This window comes from Onychostoma macrolepis, chromosome 17 (assembly GCF_012432095.1).
Source record: "Onychostoma macrolepis isolate SWU-2019 chromosome 17, ASM1243209v1, whole genome shotgun sequence".
Lineage (NCBI taxonomy): Eukaryota > Metazoa > Chordata > Actinopteri > Cypriniformes > Cyprinidae > Onychostoma > Onychostoma macrolepis.
In genome coordinates, this window is record NC_081171.1 from 16,379,388 (window position 1) to 16,404,728 (window position 25,341).

Consider the following 25,341-nt stretch of genomic DNA (forward strand, 5'->3'; position numbering starts at 1 on the left):
TGTGAACAGAGTATTTGAGTATATTTAGATGAATCCTGAGAAACAAGTTTTACCAAACTTTCATCAGAGAACTAGCTCTCATGCCTGCTTGTAACTTCACAGTGAGTGTACACCCAAAAACTTTCATTTTCACTTAAAATATATCCTCCTGTTCTGCATTTCTCCATTGGGAAGTTGTTCAGCTGATAAATTAGACTAGCTAAATATTATGATAACCTTTTCCATCCTAATTTGTAGTGCAGCCTGCACACATGCTAGGATCAACATCAATTACAGTGCAACATTTCAAGTGCATGGCTCAGAGAAATGTCAGGGAGTCACTGAAGGGGAACGTGGGGTGTTTGGGGTGGGAGTCTAGGGGGCCGATATTCATTTCCACAAACCCCAACTCTTGATTCCTTACATCATCACCCTTTACTATATTTACAGTGGCTGAAATACTGTACGATCAACGTCTGGTTCACCTATTCAGATCTCGAACGTAGCAAAGATTTCATTTAAACCCTGCTTATGCTTTTATGTTTATGTTTATCAGTTCAGAGTTGTTGGGCAACAGTGCGGATAAGAGGACATGCAAATTTCTGCACAGATTGATCATCCGGCTGTGTAAACTGTTTTCTCTAGCGAAGCAAGGAAACAAAAATAGCCCTGTTATTCCACCACACCCAACATGTTGCTAAATGAGGTTATTCTGGGTTGACAGAGCCCACTGCCTGGACCACTGAGAAGTCCCTCTGTGGTGGGAATTCAATAGTTGGCACCGGCGCGCATACACCAGCCTTGCACGCAATGGGCTCGTAGCGGAAGTGGAGCGATGGTCGGGTCCATTTCCGCCCACTGAAACCCATCCCCCAAACAAATTACCACCCCTTCGTACTAACGGAGGCGAATGCTGTTGGATAGGGCACGCTCTGCTGAGATTGGGCAGAATGGATGCACAGGGATTCTCTGCGTGTTTGCGTGCTATGTGGTGGAGATTAGTGGGATTACAGACTTGGCAGAGGGTGGTGGTGGGAGATTAAAGGCCTTCCTCTGCACAGCAGGGCAATTTTAGTGCGGCTTCAGCAGGCGAGGCTGGACAGTCTTAACACCAACATGAAATAAATGTGGTGTGCAGATGATTGCTCTGCTTCTGTAGACCTGACTGTACAGAAACCTCAAGCCAGGCTTACTTTTGGCATTAAACAACAAACAGATTAGAAGTTATATCAGCCTACGTGTCAATGTAGGTCATGCACTGATGATTACAACGTGTGTTCTTTTTCCTCATAAGTTCATTCACTCTAAACCCGAGCCTGAGCACTTTTAAAGAGAACTTTATAGGCATTCCTTTACTTAAACATTTGCACCTGACCCCTTTCCTTATTAGCGACAAGCTTCTTAGACTAGCTGAAAGCATGTAATTATGTAATGTTGTCAGGTCTTAACGTTAGGCGGAAGTATGGCACCAGCAGATGCTTTAAGATGACTTTAAAATATGATCAATCATATGTATCATGTATTTGAACATTTTATGTGCAAATTCTGAACAATAAACTAGAGAAGCTAACATAGTTTTAAATTTTAATAAATGTAGAGTAAAAGCTCATTTAAAAACTTAAAACTTTAAATAGCCTGTGCCGCTTAATATGCTCAGTTTTTAAACTAATTACATTTCATGTCACAGTGAAGCTAAGCTTTATAAAATAATATTACTATCTTAAGAAAGCCATCAGATGAGTATTTGAATATTTTATCTGCAAAATTCTTATCAATAAACTAGACAACCGTTTTAAAAATGCAAAGGGCTACAATTACGAACAAAAATTCACAATATAATTGGCACATTTTTAAATCTTAGGTAGGAAAATATGGACACATTTCCTACAAAGTTTGGAGATATTACACCCTCCAAAAAAAGTTTTGCATCAACAACAGACTTTTAATGGTTTATGATAGAATTGACTGGCATGAAACTTGTACGACTGTCACCAACTATTTAAAGAAAAGGTACAGTGAAAGAAATCTGATTTATGTGCCACTTAATATGCTCAGTTTGTTAGCTAATTACATTTAATGTAGGTTGCAGTGAAGCTAGGCTTTATACAGTAATAATGAAAAATCTATTAAATTGCTGAAACTTGTATTTTGACACTAATTATTACACTTCATAACACTCAGCAGTTGGGTAATTTTCATTTAAACAATGTAAACTAAATTTGCAAATAAAACAGAAGGCACAAGCTCTAAGGCAACAGGAAATCATTCATATAAAAATACGAAATATTGACTTCTGGGAGAACTGAAGCATCTCCAGCAACTATGTAAAAACTCTCTAGTGATGTAACTGGTTGCATACAACAAACTTGTTCTTATTTTGCACACACTGACAAAAAAGCAAAAAGGCACAAAGATTAAATACTGGGTGTATTAAGCAAACTAACTAACCAACTTTTCATGTTTTTTATGCATCTGAAATAAAATTGTGATGATGTGACAGATGCTCCGTTTTGAAAGAATTAATCTATTATTTTTGCAAGTATCACAGTATGCCATTTGCCGTTTTACATGTTGCTAGCATATGTGCAGGAGTTTTTCTTTCTTTTTTTTTTCTTTTTTTTGTGATGACTGACAGCTCGTCTTTTTTTTTCACTCTTTGTTCTGTCAGTTTTGTCAACGGTTTAAAAGTTCTAAAACCTCTATTTGATAATTCGACATATAAAGGAGTTGGTTTTTGGAGGCAGTATTTCGTTTCCTTTCTACACTCTGTACAATTTTCTCTCAGTGCCCTATTGTTTTGTCATTCACTGTCCACAGTTAAAATAACGCACCTGACAAGCAATCCAACCACTCGGACCAAATTAGACCATCATTTCTCACAGAGACAAAAAAGCCTATCTTTATAAGCTCGAAACGTCCTCTTCATTTGAAGTTTCCGATGATTTGGTCGGTGTGTTTTTAGTCCTATGACCCATGAGTAAAGTGTTTCCACACCTAAAAAGCACAAAAGTCTCGAAGACTGCTCTCATATAGAAACCGTCTGATGAAGGAAAACATTGTATATATAAAACAGCGTTCTGTCTAAAAGGCTTTCTGCCTTTTACCTCCTGTCACTGTAAACAAAGTTTTCTTATTTATTACTTTCCACAACAATCTGAATGTTGTGGCAGCATTTAAGCAGTAAACAGTCATCAAATCTGCCTCCTAATACTTTAAGTGCAAATATATACAACACATAAGACTCGTTTCGTTCCTGCGACAAACAACATGACTGCACTCAGTTTCATGTAGCGTATCTTCTCAAAAGGACAAAGAACTTGGAGGTCATAATGAAGGGTATGTGCAGTGGTTGATTTGAAAAATTAGTAATTGTGCAAGCATCTCTCCAGCCACTGGCTGTTTTAATGAGTAAATATTAACAGTAATGGCATGCAATTTCCCGTGGTGGTGCTCACCTTGCTCTTGGTTATTCACTCTAGTGACACTGGCTTTGTTTAGCTGAGGCTGTGCCTTACATCACCTTGGTAACCATAATCATAAAAGCCCCCCTAAGTGCGAAGGAGAAAATTAGAGTCCAAGCTTTAATAAGGGGTCTTATGATAAACCAATGTTCTAAGGGATAAAATGAGAGGACATTTTTCTCTCTCTCTCTCTCTCTGCAGATATGAACATCATTTCAATGGTATTGCGATAAATTCAATAACTGTCCATTAGTGAGATCCAAGGATAGCTCAAATTTGATAGGAAAAGAAAATAATGAAGTCTGTTGATTGTTTTCTCTCTCTCACGCTCTCTCTCTCTCTGATTTTAGCCTTTGCAATATGCAATATACTCTGTTCCTCTTGTAAACAGTTTTATGCCAAATTTTAATTCAAAAGAAGATGATTTCCTTTATCAATACACCTGCAGAGAAGAAGAGAGTAATTTGGCAGAACCGGGGGGAAATGTTAGTGGTGGGGGATATTGGTGATCACCGTCATACTCGATAAGATCATTGTTTTTCGCATTGGTCCTCTTAGTATGCTGACGTTCTCTGGTGGAGATCTATATGCCAACGCACCAACTAATTTTTAGTGCAAAAAGGCATTGGCTCTATTATGTATTTAAAGGTGTTTTAAGGATTTTTTTTCCCCTACGAGCCACCTGTGAAAAGCCGAATGAGTGTCTTGTTTTGATATTTTCCAAAGGTCAACAGCCTACAGATACAGAGCCGTGCAACGACAGCAAAGGTTAATTGAAATGAAGAAATTATTTTTGGTTACTAAATACCATTGCTGTCAGCGCCCATACATTCTTACTTTAATTGTCTTTCCAACTAGTCTCCAGCTGATGAGTCTCTCACTTTGGTGGTGCAGGTGTATGTCCATGTGTGCCGAGCTCCTCTGAAAACCATCACTGTCACCCATGTGATGTATTCACAAACTTTATCCTCTCTGTGGCATTAAGAACGAGCCACACAGTGTGAGGCCAACTGCTCGCCAAGAAAGGAGAGAGAGGAGCGAAAGGAGGGAGAGGAGAGCAAAGTTTACCTTCCACTTCAGTAGCTCTGTAAAGAGCTAAAGATGAAAGGTGCTATTTGGTTAGTGGGACAAACTGAACTCTGATTCTACAATGAATAGAGCTCTTCATGGCCCAGCATACAGCTCTACACTCGTCTTAATGGGACAATTGTATTTCTCCTATCACATAAAATGTGCAGGTATTGGATACAACTCACACAGAATAAATAGATTTAACCACAAACCATGTAATGTAAAGTTCAGATAAAGGTAGGAATTCTAATGTCTGTCTGTAAGTATGTAGAGATGTGCTAAATGAAGCGACACTAAATTAACTATATTTGGATGGTTTTTATGTTTATATCAGTAACCGTACTAAAGTTTTTAAAGAAGTTCATCTCAAAAATGAACATTTGTTGAAAACTGCTCATCCTCAGGCCACCCAATGTGTAGATGAGTTTGTTTCTTCATCAGAACAGATAAAAAAAAAAAAAGTAAATCTATCATGGCTTTTTTCAGTGTTATTATTGATTATGGACTTGGCCAGAAGTGATGGTTTAAAGTTAAAACGTCTTAATGATGGATTTGTTTCTTACAAATATGCAGGTTTTCACGTCACGAGATGTTAATTGATGGAGTTGTGTGGATTATTGTGTTTTATCAGCTGTTTGGACTCTCATTCTGACGGCACCCATTCACTGCAGAGAATACATTGTTGAAAAAGTGATGTGATGCTAAATTTCTCCAGATCAGTTCAGATACAAAACACAAACTCATCTACATCTCGGATGGCCTGAGCAAATCAGCAAATCTTCATTTTTGAGTGAACTATTCCTTTAATGTCCGAGCTGAAGTAATGATCAAACCTGCTCTCCTAAATGGTTTTCTGGGTTTTTGGTTCATTCTGACAGTTCAAGTAATGTGAAAATGATGCATGGACTCCCTGTACTATGTAGCCTACTATATTTCTGACTTGGTTATGTAAATTAGAATGTTTTTCTTTTTTGCTGCATTTAGTGTAAATCCAACTATCTGTTTAGTGTCTATCTGTCTATACAAGTATATAGAGAGTTTTGCTTTCTGTTTACATTAAACTTTTTTTTTTTTTCACCACGCGTCACAAATACTTTGCCTTCCTGACATCAGTCTTGGCATAAAGGCTCTAATTAGAAAGTCACATGAAGTGAGCCACTGTGTTTCCAGCTTTAAGCACTGTCACATGGCTCAAAAATAGCTGCTGTTTGCTCAGTGTGACTGGGGGGATTTTACCTGTATTTCAGCATATCAAACACCTTTTCAAACTGCTGCTTTGACAAGTTCCTTGACTGTCGCCCTGGCTGAAGTGACCGTGGCAGTAGCTGTGTATACAAACAGAATTCTTCAGTTAGTAAATATTTGTCTCACTGCACATTTAAATTTGAGACTCAGATTCTAGAAGGCTTCACAAAAAAGTTTGTTGTTGGTAAGAATACTAGTTGCTGCTAGGATACTAAGAATATGTACATTAATGTGAACACTGTATGACATGCTTATGTACTGTCTATGTCTATATGTCCTTACCTGGGTCTCTAACACCCTTAAACCTGAAGCAAATCCTATCTGACAATTCATATAATATCTGGCATCAAACAACATGTGACATGTCATGCATTTACTGCCTGTTTACAAATATACCAATGGCTAAGGTTGCCTTGCTCAGTGTTGTTTACACCAGAGATCCAACAGTATTAATCTCTGCTCACTGAAAGGAATCTGAACAGACAGCTTGCATGGAAGAAAGCATAAACAAACCTACAGTGGCCTCATGCTTTTACAATAAGTCCGGAGGACAAGAGCTGTCAGACACTATCTGCTGACCCAGTCCTCGTCTTAGAAATGTCCTAACATTCTTTAAGACCTATGTGCCAAAATCACTAGGTATTTGTATGTAAAGCAAAACTGCTAGGATTTACATATAGAGTTGTGTTTAAAGTGGTTTCCCATTACTCCAATCTTCAGTGTCACATGATCCTTCAGAAATCATTTTAATATGCTGATTTGGTGTTTAAGAAACATTTCTTATTATCCATGTTGAAAACAGCTGTGCTGCTTAATAAACCATTTTTTTTCAGTAGTCTTTGATGAATAGTAAGTAAAAAAAAACAACAAATAATATTTAATTGAAAACTTTTGTAACATTATGAATGGGTTTGCTGCAACCTTTGCTGTCACTTTTAATCAGTGCAAAATATTAATTTCTTTCCAAAAAAAGGAAAAAAAACTATTTTTGACTAAAAACAATTTAACTCAAATCTTTCGCAAACGCACCATTTAAATGATCGTAAAAAATTCTACTTTGTGAACCCTGGTAGCGCTTTAGGCTTTAGTTGCTTTTCCTCAATTTTAACAGCACAAAAGAAACAAACAGCATGCAATTTCAGGACTCTCATAAACTACGTAGACATTTGAAATGATTGCGACTGGTTAACTGCCATTTTCAATATTTCACTGTCTCTTTGTCTTTGGGGTTTTAGCCAATCAGGAACAATCATAGCTCATCAATGTAGTGCTTCAGAGAGACTGACCAGTGATTACACTCTTACAAGACAAGTGTGTGTGCATGTGTGTGTGTGTGTAAGATGTGTGCTTGTGTGTCTATGAGAGGTTGGGGCCCAAATGGGGGCTCAACTAACTTTTTTAAATTCTTGTCAACCACCTTTTTTTCTTAATTCGGAAATGTCTATATCATTTCATATAAACATGTCCAGAATATAAATAAGACTAAACAGGAGAATTAAACATTTTTTGCTATTTTCTCTTCTTCTCGCTGTATTGATATTTTGAGCATGATCCACATTTGGTGCATTCTTCATAATTAAACTTGTTGCATATTGCTCATTTTATCTAATCTCTTTTTTATTTTTTTCTCTCTCTGTAGGCAGCAACTACATACCCATTCTTGTGAATGGTTTGGACGTGTAAACTAACCAGAATCTAAAATAAGTATAAAATCAATCCTCCCCTCTTAGCACCTTAGCACCAGTCCTGGGAGAATAGCTGAAACATATCCGCAGACACTGAAGCATAAAATTAGGTGTGCACAAGCAACAGTAACAAGCCAGAAAGGTTTATTTTGAAGGTGAAGCCTACTTATTCATTCTCAGCTCCATTATTACATATGAATATTATCCCTACTAATAAGTTCAGTGAAAAACCTAACTGAGCCAAATTCAAAAGCTTCCATCAAACATACATGTGTCATTTTGGTCTTTAGTAATTTAAACCATTCCTGCTCACACCAGGGTTGTGTGCCAATTTCAATTAAAATTTTCATTTAATCCATGAATTTAAATAGTAATGTAAAAAATTACAATTGAAAAAAATAAAAAATAATAAATCTAGTGACATTTAGCTACCAGTTTTAGCTACTTTAAATTGAAAGCAGTTGGCAACACTGATGACAATATAGAACAATAGACTAATAGATAGACAGACTGATAGACTGCACTCGTCATTTCTCTTTTAACCTTCTACGGTATGGAATATGTTAAAAAAAAAAATACGGAATACAGAAAAAATTATTTGTGATGTTTTTCCTACTTAAAATTGACACTATAACAATATCAATAAACATTTTCGTTAATTTTTTTATTTATTTATCTTTTAAGGCAACATTGTACCACAACGGAAATATTTAAACATTTTACATTTTCATGTAGAACAAATAAATATATTTATTGAAAACATCAATTTCTTTAACCAAACACTTAAACAAACAGATTTATCTATTTTTTAATGTATTGCACATCTCATATTTAATAAAAAGTAACAATTAATATCAAGCTGTTGCTCTCAGGCAGCATTGTTCCATCGTGGATCAGTATAAGTATAACTAAACTATCATATCTGTTATCAAACCAAAACATTATAATCAGTGTTGTTTTAAAGTAAAAAATTGAAAAATCATCATAACCTTATACTAATATACACTTTATCTTACAAGCATGCACATACACACACAAGCACATGCATGCAAAATCTCCTACTTCACTAATGGCACCTCATTGCTTGTGAAAGCTGAGGAAACCATTAAACTCTACAAAAAAATCATAATACATGCAGATATAGTATGAGAATTACTATTCTACAAAATCATGCAAAAATTCTAATACATTTAGATAATTCTAACTTTTTTCCTTACAAATATCATATGCTTGTATTCTAACCTAGTATGCCGACATGGCCTTATGCGATTCCATTATGGTACAATGTTGCCTTGAGGCAACATGCAGTTTTTTGTAATTTTATATTATGTAAAGTTTTTGAAAATACTTCTTTACTTTCCAATGAAGGTGACTAAGATTTTTTGTAGGCAATTTTATCTATGGAAATTGATGAAAAATGCACTTTTCATTGGACAAAATACGGAGTCATGTGACATGTGCACATGGCCTGAAAGTGGAAACAAAATGGACCCCTGTGGGTCATGTGACCACTTTTTTTGTATGTTCATTTATTAGTATTTGACTTCTACTTCCCTGAGACAGCTATGATCAATTAAATGAGTGTCTCATTTTATTTAAAAAAAAACAAAAATATGTACCATAGTACATAGTACCATCGTTCGGCTGACTGCTACATGGCCTTTTGCAGTTATTTGTGTTTGTGTTCCACACCTTTCTGCAACTACATTTTGGAACAAACAGGTATTTACGACCCGACGTGCACCACAGTGTTTGTACCCTGGGAAAGGCCCATCTCCCCGAGGGCTTGCTGGGCCAATCTGGTGGTGTTGTTCCTAACCCTGGGAATCCTTGTCCACATTGTGCACACAGTGAGAAAGGTAATCCGGACGGATGGTCTCCATGAATCACCACCACATTAAGAGTTTCAGCCCTCTCATTATCCTGCACCACATTTCCCCCAGGGGGCCGGTACTGTGCCTGAGCCTCACCACATACAGCCGCTCATTACCAATCTGCCAACCGAGGCCCGGCTCGGCCAGAGTCCCTGGTCTTGCACAGGTAAGGGGCCTGGTTCCTTTCTCCACCTCCATACAACATCCACAGACTCAAGGTTGAACAGAAACAGCATGCTTTTCAAAGGCGCTGCAGGTGTCACCATCCCAGAATCCACCAGCAGAACCCCTCCCCTCACATTTGCTGTCAAGAAACAGAGAGGCTGATGGGAGAGCCTGGAATAATGGTGCGGTAAGTGTTTGACTCTGTCGCACGTATTCCCTCATGAGAATTTATATTCCCACAATTTTGAGATACTGATATTGGTGGGAGAGTTTGGGTTAAACGGCACTCTACCAATTAGGCTTTTTTTTTTCCCAAGGATGTTTCCCAAGGCAAGGATGACTGTCATAGCATAGCCAAATGTAATGTCTTTTATAAAAGCCTCTTCCTGTAAAAAAGGAAGCATATTTGCTTTTTAATTTGTTCCTAACGTTCCAAAGTGTTTTTCTGGGTTTGTATTGTAAATGTAGTGACAAAGTTTGAAACTAGCCTCAGCTGTAATTAAGGAGCAGAAACGAAACATTTTATTTATTTATTTTAGGAATTAACAAATGGTTTACTAGGTAATTTTGCTAAAATCAGTGGCAGATGGCAGGAGAGCTGCAGGACCTGCTTGCTTTTGCTTTTTATTAGCTTTCTTTGGAATCTACACTTCCTCTTATTACTGGCTAAAGGCAAAAATACAGAGGTGATTAATCAAACTATACTTAGATTTCTGACTTTTTTTTATAATGTAGACATATATTCGCAAGAAGAGGAACCTGGCAATAACGATTATGTGTGATTATGTTATAAACACTTCAAGTTATAGTATGTATGTGTTCATTATAACCAATGCAAACAGAATATCAAGAATCAGATTAGGTGATCAGTCCACACCCCAAATCCCAAATAAACAGTGGGTGTTGTACAATTTAAAAACATTTAAAGCAAAGACATAAATTCAGCCTCCGCTTGTAAAACCAGTACTTATAGGCTTTATATTCTGTGTTCCCCACAGATTCAGCAGAGATGCATTTGAGATGCTTGGGAGTCATGTTTGTTTCCAAACACATGGCATTGTTCGGGTGAAACTTGATATCGACATGCCAGCTGAGTAAATGCGTGGGTTTTGCAGCTGCCGCTAATCCAATGTCTTCTGTTCCAAAGCCGAGTTTACCTGCACGGTCACCACTCATTGTCTTCAGCAGCCTCTACCCATACTTTGTCACTTCACCTGACACGAAGGCATGCTTGACTTTCCCAGGCCCTCACTGATCCAATCTAACATTCCCTTGAGTGCAGTTTATAAAGTTCATTTAAGATCTCTAATTTATGTCTGCTCTGCACTGGACACTGGACGAAATTTTCGTATGCGCTTTTTCATTTTTTTCATATTTGTCATCCTTTCCTATCAAAACGCCTGCTATGGATGAAACTCAAACCTAATCCGTTTTTTTTTTTTTTTTGGCAGTGTGTAAACTTGATTGACAATGTGAGGTCGTATTTATTTTTTAACGTGTGAAAATTTCTGACGATGTGCAATGAACTTAGGGCTACAGGAATAGGCAGGGGAAAAAAACAACTTTTGAATGGTAGTGTATCACAGTTTCCACAACAATGTGAATCAGCATTTAAAAAAAAAAAAAAAAAATTGGTAAGAAATATTTCTTGAGCAACAAATCAGCATATTAGCATAATTTCTGAAGGATTATGTGACACTGAAAACTGGAGTAAAGGCTTCCGAATATTCTGCTTTGCTATCAAAGGAATAAAGCACTTTTTAAAAATATAGTAAAACAGAAAACATTTTAAATTTGATTAATACTTGACAATACTTCTCTTTTTACTACATTTTTGATCAAATAAATGCAGCCTTGGTCAGCATATTTTTAAAACATAAAAAATGAATTATCCCAAACCTTTGGACTGTATACATGCATTACAATCTATATATTACTACAGAACACAACAAAAAAAACATGGGATTTGTATCTCTAATGCCATTCTAAATTCTTCTAAATTTTTGACAAGCACTACATGTTTGGATTGAGGATATTGCTCACATCAGCCAAACCTCTCTAAGAGAAGGATAACTCAGAGTTAGCTCATGACAATCTCTCATCAGGTTATTATCCCATTAATTTCCGTGAATAAGCCATCTGATGAAGAAGTCATGCTACTGTTAAACACTCACTTCTCAGGGTCTAGGGGTCTCAGGGGATCTGACCTCCACAGAGTGGACTGTTGATGTGTTTGAGCCAGCTGCTTACGTTACATGAATTTCACACTTTCTTAAGCTTAAGTCATTTTGATGTTGTAGAGTTAATGAACAGCTTTAAATCCAATGACCTAAAAATATTTTCATAGAGAATGTGAAACTACATTCCTACAAATTTACCTTTAATGTGCACAATTAAGCAGTATGCATGAAATTTCTCTTTCTAAATTTAGCCTAATATAAAATTCTTTCTACATTGTTATATTTCATGCTATCTTTAAAATCTATAAAATATGCAAATATTAACATAAAATACTGCTGAAGGCATGCTTTTCCCCCATCCATTTACTATGAGAGCAATGCATAGAGTGGCAAGAGTTAATTCTGTCAAATAGCATCATGTTAGCAGCGATAAACATGGATCGGGGCAAAACAAGTATCTTAATGCCATGACTGACAGATGGCTGTCAAATCAGATGAGAGTGATAAGTGCCTTGCCGTTTTGAAAAAACGACTTCCTCTTCGTGACCCTCTGACCCTTGACCTCTAACCTGACTCTTGTTCTGTTTTCTTAGCTCACAGAGGGGATTCTCCACAGGTGCAGGACCAAGAGGTCACAGAGTGTGTAGCAAGTGACCACCAATTGATGCCCCTCCCAAACAAGCAGACAGCAACAGGGATCTGACCCATGGGCTTTGTCCCTGCTCTGTGTCATTGTGAGAAAGAAAGATGACGATATTGAATGACTACAAGGAGGAAACAGCATATCTGGAGCACAAGCAAACAAGCATCACACTAAAGCCAAAGGTGAAAGCGTAAGAACCTATTTAAAGAAATAAACAAACACAATTCTACTGCGATTCAGTGTCGGAGATAATTACTGCCCATAATGTGCAGAATGATTTAATTTCACATGTTAGTTTCTCAGTTAATGTGCTTTTAATTTTACTGCACTCGTTACTCCATTCTCCATACTCCACTTCCATTATCTGTGCAGCCTATATACTAATTCATACATTCTCTTACTCTCTCGCTCACTCACTTGCACATTCGATCAAGCATGCATGTCCACACAGTCAAGTCGAGGCATTTAGACATGTTGTGTTCAGATTCCTCATGTCAAAACTGCCAACGCTTAGCTGATATGCGTTCCTATATTAAATGGGTCTATTTTATACTACAACATGTATCTAAAAAGATAAAAATGTAAGCGTTTCCCTCTGCATTTCAAGCAAAAATAAGCCAGGTACACAAACATAAATGCAACATGTATACAGCGAAATCACCACTAAAAGGTAGCTTGGCAACTTGGAGGTCGATAGACTAGTAATAGTGCAGCTCCTTGTTCTGACAAGTCAGTAATTAATTCTCAGGGTTAGGTGATTTCTTCGCGACTTTGGATTGGTAACACATGCGTAATGCAAAATTGGATGACTGGATTTATATAAAGCGGTTGTCGGTCGAATTTGTCCAGATCGGTAGGTGGGTTTTGGGAAAACTTGGTTTTGTACATTATTTGTCAGTGCTCAATCAAGGCATCGCTTACCTGCTTGAGTGGTGATTTCAAAGGCTCCGTCCCCCTTTGGTGAGACAAATGAACGAGTGCATGTTAAAACAGGCATGTTCGAGCCATTTAAGAAGTGCGAGCCACACTTCAACCATATCAAAGCAAATAACAACAATTATTTCTCTCTTTCAAACCCTGGCGATTATTTGTACTTATAGAGGTGTAATGAATAATAGCAGTTTACTAGAGGAGGGGAGGGCTCTTTCTCCCACCGGAGAGAGGAAGAATGAATTAATAGGCATCACACCACTCAGCACAGTGCGTGGTAGAGGAACAGCATGATTACAGTATGCTATCAAGAAAATTAGTTGTTTCATTTGAGTATATCCCCAGCATGCCGAAGCAACATAACAACTTGCTTTTGTTTACAGAATGCTTCATTATGTAAAGACAAGCTCAAGATTCCAAACACCTGCTACCACCAAATCACATATTCAATTATTGTGCTTGCTTAAGATCATCCAAATATTTTGTCCACTTACCAAGAGCAAAAACAGTACTAAAGTGATTATGGCTGTGGAGTCAAATTTCTGCTCTGAAGCAGCAGGGCTAGGGAATAGCGTGGCAGCAAACCTTTGTGAAATTGACTCGTGTGTATCTCTAGAGGTCGTCTAGCGGGGTCGGAGGTCGCAACCTGTGGTCATTATTCACCCATAAAGTACTTTGATGAGTAATGCGACACTTTGTCGACAAGGTTTTCAGATAATTGTCCCAACAAAATACAGTGATTGAGTTACTCCCGGAAGGCATGGCATTATGATAGAGATGTGTTCTTATGATCTGAATTTTAATTGTGCGTGTGTCCATTTCACTGCAGCGCAGCAATGCATTGATGGCCAACTGAGGGAGTTGACGTACAAGTAGTCGTCGAGAGTGAAAAAAAAAGAAACAGCTTTGACTTTTTGTTTGTATAGAGGGACTTCAAGAATGCGCTGGCCATGACTTCTACTTGTAAGACTAATTATAAAAATAAATGTGGAGGTTTTCAGATAATCGTCCCAACTAAATATTGTGATTGACATGACATTTTTTCTTAAATAATCTGGATTTTAATCGCTTAATTTTGTGCGTGTGTCACAGTGCAGCATGCAATGTTTTTATGGGCTATTGAAGAGCTCATATGCATGAATAGTCATCAAACTATTGATAAAAAGAAACAGCATGACATTTCTTGATAGTGACAATTCAATTTTTGAACAATCTGGATATTTATGAGCACATGCACAAATAAAACGTGATTTAAAAAAACAAAAACAGATTTGACTTGTTATTATAGAGGGAATTCTTTCATTTATAAAAATGGAGCATAGACATACCGGTAGAATCGGCCATTTGAATGGTTGAGATAAGCAGCCTTTATCTTTTGGAACAAGCTTCTTCCTAACTTTCATTCAGAGTTCCATTTAGCATATTGCGTTATGGCATGACATTAATTTTACTGACTTCATACAGACTCTGTACTCAGGGGTCTTGCGGAGGCCAGGTCTTTCACTGCGCTATTGTGTAGAGATGGAGGGCACCATCGAGAGATCTGCCAAGGTTGCCTTGTGTGCTTTTTTGACTGACAGGAGGCCTGCGGAAACGGGGTGAGATTGGGGGAAAGGCATTGCAATGGGAACTACACTCAAGATTTGAATTGCCTTCTCCACTCCAATCAGCTTGGTGCAAGTTAAATGAAGTGCCTTTGCCGCTCCCCCTCCATCCCTCTCACTCCCCATCTGCAGAAAGAGCCCATGCAGGAGGCTGACAGCGCTACAATCAGTTTGCCATTCACCACTGCCCCTATTTTAACTTGTATGTGTGGAAATGGCATTGATTGTTAACTCCGACCTTGGCAATTAGAGCCAAGTGAAATATTTGAAGAGTTTCGAACGGAGCCTCATGAGTGTTTTAAAGACAGATCAGTTAAGCGTTAAGGGAAGGGAAACACCATGTTTGTTTTCGCCCATCTACCAGCATTGTTTCCGTCGAGTTTGGTGGCGAAAACCTGGGGCGTCTCCGAGGCGACGAAACGCGCGTCTCGCTCACGTCAGCGGGGGGATCGCGCGGGAGCCCAAGCGACGGAGTCTGCTATTAAAAGATGTACAAGGAAAATGTACTATTTAAACAAATACTTCCCCTCGATTGCACACACAAACACATGCAAATGCATTGACGCTCACAATGGATAACTCGGGCTCAGTGTAGGAACAGGAGGTGCTGACTAAAGTATTTGTTTAAATGAATCGGCGCTATGAAAAAACAGATGCAGCAATTAGGAGCCCCATTGCCGCACACCGGAGACATGACAAGAGTGCATGACAGTGGCTTTCACCCTCACTCCCCCTTGTCTTCAACATGAGTCCTCTAACAATCCCTGTCAGGAACACTCTTTGAGAAGTGCTTGCACCAGACAATGGCTCTTCACCCTTATTTTGTGCTCTAAGTAGTGCTGCAGAATGCTGGAAGGAGCTGAAAACAGGCAGTAATGTGAGAAAGACGGGCAGCCATTGTGGGAAGTGTGAAAACCAGAAGGACCCTTTTCAGAGGCTCGCCTGAAAGTGCTATGAAGACCTTTAGTCCTTTGCTCTCCCTGAATCCCCAATTAGACAAACATTAACATCAATTAAGCCTTTATAGGACACAGGTTCCATATAATTACCTTAATGGGTTGACGCTTTCTTTAGCAGCAATTTCTTAAACAAACTTGAGCCTTTGTGTGATGGGCTAAGAAAATTTTCAGCAGGGAGTATTTGCTTTTGTCAGGCTTTCTAAAGAGACAGACGAATTGTTCTATTTAACAACAAACACCTTCAGAGAGGAGCCTCAAGCAGGCCCAGTTCCCACCACATCTGACTCGACCGTTCCAAGCTGATTATCCAGCGGAGACAAAAAAATCTGACCAGCCGGGAGAGTGAGGACACATGCGGTGAGGGGCAGCACACAAAAGGGCCCAGTGAGCCCAGCCCAGCTATGTGAGCAGAGCACCAGAGAAAGAGCCCCTCCACTTGAATTAGCTCTCTATTTAATGTCCCAAAGAGCCAGATCCGTTCCCTGTCTGAGAAACAAAGGGGGACGAATTAAAAAAACAGGATCTCTCTTCATAAAACAAGGCAAATTCGCGGTGGCGAATCGCAAAGGAGGCGCAGTTAATTAAACGCAGACCCCGTTTTGTTCTTCCCCTTCCTGTCCTGCTGCCCATTATCTTCTGTAATCTGTAACGAGGCAGGTTGCGGTGGAGAAAAAAAAAAAAAAAGTGTCACGGCATCAATCATAACCTTTTATTCGTGCTTCAGTAGAACTTACATGCTACAAACATGTTTATTGAATTATAAATATGGTCCAGAAGAGAATACACTCCAATATACTTAGTATAACCAGAAGTAGCCAAAGAAAAACCCGTTCTGACAAGGGTGCTTGAATTGAGAATTTTGGAACAAATTGCGCACGAATCAGTAGCACAAACAACACTTTAATCACGGATATTTTTATTCTACTGGCACTGTGTGTCCCTAAAGTGTGATGATTTTATATTCAGCTACATAATAGCTTGTGCTGCAGTTCTTTACATTCACTTTTGAATGTGGTTTGATATACTGACTGATAAAAGTTTTGGCGCTATAAAATACCCACTTTCTGCGACCATTATCAGTGAAAAGAAATATTATACTTTTATTTCGCACACACAAACAGGTGTGGGTACATGGTCAAGCACTGATGAGAGTGGGATATATTAGGTGACAATTGGCCTCTAGAGGGCAATGGTTCCATAGCCCACTCAGTCAGCCAACACTAGGCATCACATGTGTCTGCCCCTAATGTGATAAGGGCTAAATATGTAAATCATGCTATTTGGCATCTATAATTGGACATACTCTTCAAAATACTTTCTAAATATGGAAAGCTGTGTAAACCACCACACAGATATTAGCATATATACATCAAATCTACATTAGCATATAGATATCAGAAGCTAGCAAATCATGTCACCTTCATTGAAAATAAACTGTGAGTCTTTATAATAATTGTGATGTGTGTGAAACCTCGCTAATGGAAAGTGATTCATTATATCACCTCCAGTCTTCAAAAAATCACAGTCCAGAGGGTGGTATTGTTATTTGTCTCACACCTTAACAGTTGATGGAGTTGCAGAATGAAACACAAAACTGCTAGCATGGTGAAAAATTCAAAGCTAGCGGCTTCAGAGGTGAAATTTGATTAATGCCATTTAATACCCTTTTTAATGAAGTATGTTCATTTTATTACTTTTTTTGACATTCATGAATAAATGTTTCCAACTGAGTCTCTGTAAACTATTATAAAAAATTAACATGACAAAATGAAGCCAAATATTCACGCTTGGAATACTTTTGCCATCAGTTCTGTTGAAACTACACATATCAGGCTTTGTCTGTGATACTAGGCTTTGTCTGTTTGTTCTGAGATCTAACACGAGTTTGGACACAATCTGAGAAACATTCAACAGACAATTATGTCTCAATGCAATGCCGTTGCTGTGACTGTGAAAATGTCTTAATTCAAAACAAAAGCTTTCCAGCCAAAATCGTGATGCTGGCAGCCAATAAAATAATGAAAATATTTTGAAATGTAAAATAAGACAGAGCTACTGATGTGAAAAACAATAATTACACAAAATTGTCTTATTAGAAAAAATAACTTTGATATATCACATATTAATCTGCCACTGATGGCATATGGTAATTTTAAAATCTTAAAATATTATATAGCTTTAAGTTCTCTATGGATACATTTGAATCTGCAAATTAATGAAGCTTTGAAGAAGCAGAAAAAAAAATGCTATTGATACTCTCAATTAAAAATATTTCTAGATTCTGCTGTTGCTCCATATAGATTTGTGCAAATACTAGACAAATTTGCGTTAGGTTTAAAAAATATTTTTATGTCTTCGTTTTGCTCTTTTGTCTTGGTTATTACTTTTACCAAAGGATTTCTATGTGTAAAGTCAAATCATTGATGATAGACACACAGCAATACAGTCTTTGTATTTAAAGCAACAAATGTCACAACAATTGAAACTCGGTTTCCCTTCGTGACTGTATGAATCCTTCAACCCATAAGAGTTAATTTCCCTTGGACTAATCAGTTATCGTCGGCTCTTTTTTTTCTTTTCTTTTTTTTGAGAAATATCAGTCACATTCTGTCAAAATCACATGGCAATTAATGTATATTTAGATTACATTAACAACCAGAAAGTGGTAAAGCTCATGGTACTGGGCTAGGTGAATTGACAGTTCAATTGGAAATCCCAGCATGATCAGTCTACTGACTGACAAAAAAAAGAAAAAAGAATATTACGACTCTTTGTTGAGGCTCTATGTTTTCTAATAACCTCCAATCAATTGGAAATTGATTGCTTAATAACCATTTATTCAATCGCATAGTAAATAACATTTTTAGAACTGTAAAATAAGGTCCTAATAATTACCCACTGCCATATTCTCTCAACTAATCTGTGTGAATTTATGCCTTAATTCAATATGCCCTTTTGTTCTAACCAGTAAAATGAGGACTAAAATGGATGTGGTTATTAGCTTTGGCTCCTGCTGTAAGCATTTATTACTGAAATAATTTTATCTAGCGAATAATCAGCCAGTGAAATAGCTTTATCTAATGGATTTTTCTGGTTATATGAGTTCTTCAGCTTTTGCGTGTGGCACCCTCAACCTCTCCCCCACAGAAAAGAGTCTTGCTTAAGCCCTGAGACTTGCTCTAAATCACAGCTTGTCCAATCAAACCTGCTCTGTGCAGCCTGCAGTATTACATTTCCAACACCGTTAGTCTAACGAATGAATACACATGCACTTAGATTACAAACACACTTTCATTCATGTTAAAATCTCCTGGACAATATTCATTTGCAGCCCATCTCCTTCCCGGTCGGATACACGGAGTGATAATAGCCGCCACCTTTAAAAGTCATGCTCCAAGGCTTAATCTTTACAAGCAGTAAGTGGCTACATGTCCTACAAATGCGCCGAGGTGATTTTTATCTAGGAGAAGAATGCCACTTGTGTTCAGGTGGTAAAGTAGTTACAGAGACTGGAATTACATGGTGAAACAATCCTCAGCTCTGTGTCTGTGCTTCTCCACTCACCGTGACACAGTGGCAAAGCCTGTCACTGGAGCCATTTAATCAATGCGTTTTAAATACATCCAAATGTTTAATGATTAATGACTACATGCTACATCATACATCATAGCTATAGTGCACCATTTATCATATATCCTATTTCTATGAACATGTTGTTGTTGTTTTTTTCTTTTATTTAAAGGGATAGTTTACCAAAAAATTCAAATTCTGCAATTCTGTCAAACCTGTATGACTTTCTTTCTTCTTTGGAACATGAAAAGAAGTGTCTGTTAATGTTGTCGACAGAATATTCTGTTTTTGGGTAAACTATCAGTTAAATATTTCTAAAGCTGTATAATTTTTTTATAAAAACAAATTAAATGTCGCATGCATTCCTTAGAAATCACAAGATATTATTCAGTGTCTATGTAGTGATATACAACGGTGCAGATCATTTCTTTTCCATCCACTTGGGAAAGTGTACAGATGCCGCTATCTAAAATAAATGTTTCGGTGTTCTTCCCATCAAGTGGATGATTGATGTTGCCTCATTTCTGTTGGTGACCGAGTTAATACGCAACATAAATAAAGCTTGAAAACAGCTCCAGTCCGCATTTGCTCAACTAAATAAACACATCAGCACAATCTGTCAAGTCTTCAAATAGTCACTGTGGTCGACTTGCCAAAAAGGGCTGGAAGCGCGGGGCCTTTTTTTTGCCGAGTATCGGGCGTGCTTCTTTAGGAAGTGTTCAAACATGGCACCTCTCTATCTCCATTCACACCCTCTCCTCCTCATCACCTGAACTGTCTGATGCCTGTCAATCTGGAGCCGTGGGAGGATATGAAAGACGGCTTTGAGTTGTGGTGGCGTTGATGGGGAAGGGATGGAGAATAGCACACCAGTGGTGCCAGCAAGAGAAATGGTGCAGATTCTTCATTCCTCCCCATCAGCACCCAGGGCACTGTGAGGCTCTTTTAAAAGAGCAGATTGACTCCCTCTGCCCCCCTCTTGAATGAAACCCCAACCCTGAGCAGATGTCAGAGATGGGAGCCAGAGACGGGCCGCTGAGCCGGCCACGAGGTGTGAGGCTTTGTGACAGGTCCGCTGCTAAAGGACCAGACACAGCGGGGTTTTTAGCACATCCATTGGATATCTGAAGTCCCTCAGAAATGGATGGAAGGGCCATCGGGGGGGTGGGAGCGGGGGGTGTTTCATTGTGAGAACCCCACCGGCTTCATTTAGCCAATGTTTACAGATGTATCCTGGGCCGCAGGAGAGCAGTTCAGCATCATGTCAAAACTACGATCGGTTTTCAGAATTGGCACTGCTGCGACGGAGGAACAGAGAGTCGCTCGGAGGTTAAGAAAACGATCCGTTTCCAAGCGGATGAAGGCTAACCCAAAAGACTGATGCTTAATGCGTATAATCCTGCGAATAAACAAACCTCGGCGAGCATCCCCTTCTGCGCAGCAGCCTTGCGCTTCTTCAAGTCCTCCAGCCTTGCCAAAACGTCTCACGTATCCCTAAGAAAATAAAGAATTCGTTAAATTAGTCGCTGTGTTGACCACAACCGAAGCCCTTAATGCGAGCATGTGTGTGTCTCCCCAGAGCTGGTGGGCGACTTACGAGCAGAAAACATTTCAACATGGCACTCCATTTTACCAACTGATGGCAGGAACAGAATGTCTGTTATCATTTATGTATTCACGGTTGATTCTGTGAATGTAAGGGCTGAGAGCAAACGTTATGCTGCACAGTGGCTGTGTGTACTAACCGAGTGGGATACTGATGATCATTTGCTTTGATATCAGAGTTTACTAATCACTCGAGGTGATGGGACTCAGAATTATTTCACTCCATCTGGAGTTCAACAACAGCAGATTTCGCATGCTAGTATTACTGTCTTTAAGGAGCAGTATGGATCGTTGTGAATGTGTGCGTGTGTGTTTGTGTGTCTCGTTGTGTGTGTGTGTGTGTTCCTTGTGGAATAACGTACCCCCTGAGGTGCTCTATCTCAGACAATACCTATCCATATCCCTTTTCTGGCGCATGTAGAGGCCCAGATGGTTTAGTATTCACTTCTCTGCCAAGCAGATGGACCTGCAATGTACTTCAATGGTCTCAATTATATATGCACACAACTACCGAGAAGGAAACCAGAAGCAGAGAAGTTTAGGACCATGATTTCTCATATTGGCCACCCACCAAGCTTGGAGACCTCGGTGATGTCAATGTGTTCGAATGTTATGTGTAATTAATAGAAAAATGTACATCCCACAGGTGCTGCTTTTCTTCATTGAAACGGCACAAAAAACATTTGCCACGGTAGTTGCCAACAGATACATTTTGTAAATTTCAAGAATGAGTATTTTTTTACTAACCGAGGAATAGGGCTAGCAACCACAAAAAAAAAAAAAGAAAGAAAGAAAGAAAGAAAAAAAATTTAAAAATAAAGAAAATCAACAACCCATCTAAGTGTTACTGAGGAAAAAAGAAGGTGAAATTCCCAACCTAATAAAGCTGAAAAGCCGTTAACTCACCAACACAAAAATGCTCTGTGTGGTACTTCACAGTCATTACACTGCAGCATGTACCACATTTTGGACTCGCTCTTCACTTGTGGACATAATAGAGGGTATCTATGTTGCTGTTATGTTTGGTTCTCAGTATCTTCAAGTGCAAACACTGGCCAAACTGATGTAAACACTTTCTGTTTTAATAGAGACTGGTCAGGCCCAGTCTAATTGGCCTCTGTTGATGGACAAACCCCAAACGGAGAAACCTGAGAGACATGGAGAGGATTTTCTTCACTCTTGATTCAGGCACTGTGACTGCCTAAATCTTGAGGCTATTTTTCACCATCAGAATGATGCATAATACCAATAATGTTTAAAATAAAAATGTAATAGATTTAAAATATTTATTAGATTCAGCAATATAAAATGCATTTTAAAGACATGTCATTTTGACCAGTTTTATTTCGATAGGGACATGATGAGACCACAGTGAGAGTTTTTTAACACTTAAAATGTATTTACTTTTTTTTTTTTTTTTTTTTTTAACTGTATATTGTGTGCAGTTCCTTAGCGGTTGTAACATTTCAATAAGCTTAGTAATGAAACCATGTCATGTTAAAATCAGGCATAATTCTCCAACATCTACATAAAGACATAAGTGTTAGCATTGCTACTTATTGTTACACTTGTGTAGGCATGTCAACGCTTGTTTTCTTCATGCATTGAAATTTCACTGTAAAAACCTGTCAAATGGAACTTCTGTATTTTTGGTTAAACAAATTCTCAGATGAGCGTCACTTAGACAACACATAGTTTTCTGCTGAAGCCAGCTGCATTCTACATTGTGTTACCAATAAACACAGTCTATAGAGTTGTCTCAGCTGTCACCGACTTATAGCTACTGTATATAAAAATATATCATTCTTTTACACGCTGCAGTTCAGCACATTCCAAAAACAGCTTCGGTTCTGGCTGCAGTTGCAAACAGTTGACGGGTCAGTGGACTCACTGCACTAACCTCTTGAAGGCAGGCAGGCATCAGACACTGTGTAATTAGATGACTGTAATTACCACTATGCCATTTCAAGTGTCCAGCATTCCTGCATTATAATCAAAAAGCAACAAACACCCAAAGCCACCTGGAGAGGTCAGTGCACATTTACTAAAAAGGGAAGAACTTCTTCAAATGACAAATAAAATGCTGTCTAGACTTTGACTAGTTATTCTTGTTATTGCTCAGCATGACGGCATGGGAACAAAAAATTATTGGTTTTATGTCTGCCAGTTACAGCTAATCAACTTGATGACAAAAATCTACATAACTACAAACCTACAATCAACCTCTATATTGTCAAATTCTGTATACTTAAATGAGCCTTGCTACATGAAAAAATACTATAGTAATTTATAGTAAATAGGCTACTATGGTGTTTTTGAAACATACTATAGTAAAGTACTTGAATTAATTTGTTGTGGTAATTCTATAGTTGCTGTGGTAATATAACAACTATAGTAATATAAACAAATTACATTAATTCTGTACTAAGTTTTCTACAACTATATTTTATACTACAACAGTTTACTCTAGTAAAAACTAAAGTAGCCTATACTACAGTAGCTATTTATTACAGTTTATTAGTTCACTAGTTAATACTATAGTATGCCGTAGCATTCATTAACAAAATATTGTAAATACTATATAATATACAGTATATTACACTTAACTATAGTATGGTTCAAAAACACTATAGTATTTACTATAAATTACTATAGTATTTTTCCATGTAGGTGGCACCTGTCACTAAGCCAAGTATTAAATAAGCTAATTATATAAACAGCCCATTTTTTAAATTATTAGGCCTAAAAATTGTAATCTTATTCATTTGTTTGTTTGTTTGTTCACTCGAAGATGATGAAACGAATGAGTAAATAATTTCGCGGGCTTTTTTCCCCACTTTTTTATCGTTAATTCCTTAAATTATCTGTTAGGCGTCACTACTGCAGTTCGGGGTCTAATAATTGTTAAATTATTAAATATTGTAATCGAATTAATTACATGATATGCTAATTAATCGTATTTATCTCCGTTAAATAAATATAGCAATAAAAACACACATGGGTAGATGATAAAAAAAAGAGGAAATTATGTCGTCTGTGTGCGCTATTTTTTAATCCTTAGTTCGTTTACCTGTTTGACGTCTTTGCAGTTCGAAGTCTAATAAATATTATTATTAAAGATGGTAATGAAATAATTACATGATACTGACTATTTATAAACCCTATTTATCTCTATTAATTACATATTTTATTTATTTATTTATCTTTAGAAAAACACACACACAAAGGAAGATGATGAAATCAATGAGGAAATCATCTCGTGTGTGTTCGTTATCTTCTTCTAATCGTTAGTTCGCTCGTTTACCTGTTTGGCGTCGCTGTTGCAGTTCGGCGTCTCGTGACATTGAGCCGCGTTTTGAAATGGCGCGTCAACCGTCAAGTCTAAAGCACTTAAGTTTATAAAAATGCACATCTAGACTAGCCTACTATGTACAATTTCGCTTTTCAACGGAATATCCCGTACAGTGTGAACAGCAAAATCATTTTGTACTTCCAGCTTCATTTAATCTGAAGGTACGAAAATTTACTTCCTCATTGTAGAATGTAGATACGCGTCATTGTAAATTATTAAATATTTAGTTTTTTTTTAAAAAACAACGTTTTTTCTAATTAATTGATTTATTTTTACATTTTTAACACACAATTTTTATTCGTAAAATATTAAAATGTTTAAAAAGCCAGCCCTGCTTTCCATGACGTAATATTTTGTTTTAGCCTATACATGTCTATAAAAACAAACTTCAAAATGAAAATAATGCCCAACTATACTACCAACAACAACTTAGTGCCAACTATGCTTTCCTCTGTGTATCCTCCCACGATATCTAAATATGGCAGCAATTAGAAACCATTGTGTAACATAAATAAATACATTTTAAAAACTAGGTATTACAAGTTAGAACATCAAGACATTTTTTTTCAACTGCGAGCATAAGCTTTGAATCCAAAAGCAAGCTGAGCCTCAGACATTCGTATGGCTGCATAGCTTGCCTTTACGTCTGCACCCTTTTCACAAGTGCTTTCTGAATGAGCTCCTGTGTCTGATTCCAGCTATGACTTCCTCGTCAAGCGTCTGCTTCAGCACACACATCAGCACCCTGCTGTACCATTGTGGCCTGTATTCTCATTTCCACACTGGGCATTCCATCTACATTTGGGCCATTACAATGGTGGCCCAGCATGTTTTCTCCCCAATTCAGCTTAGCCTCTTCAGACTCTTCCATTCCTGTCCCTACATATTTTCTTTGAAATGACATATCATGTCTAGTTACTTAGAAGTATTTTAAGGAATCATATACCCAGGGGTCTGATGTAGGTTTATGAAGAATGCTTCTCAAGATGTTTTAGGTCATTCAGCCAGCATATATGTA

At 37.8% G+C, this 25,341-nt stretch overlaps 1 long non-coding RNA gene across 1 annotated transcript in view; it reads right to left on the reverse strand.

Moving 5' to 3' along the window:
- LOC131523396 (uncharacterized) overlaps positions 1-24,462 on the reverse strand; it is a 39,195-nt gene extending 14,733 nt beyond the window's left edge. Inside the window, exons 1-3 of the long non-coding RNA XR_009266768.1 lie at positions 24,276-24,462; positions 20,782-20,860; positions 5,748-5,836 (exon numbers count right to left, since the gene is read on the reverse strand). This is a non-coding gene — a long non-coding RNA (uncharacterized LOC131523396). The remainder of the gene's footprint in view (positions 1-5,747; positions 5,837-20,781; positions 20,861-24,275) is intronic.
- Positions 24,463-25,341: the final 879 nt, after the last annotated feature.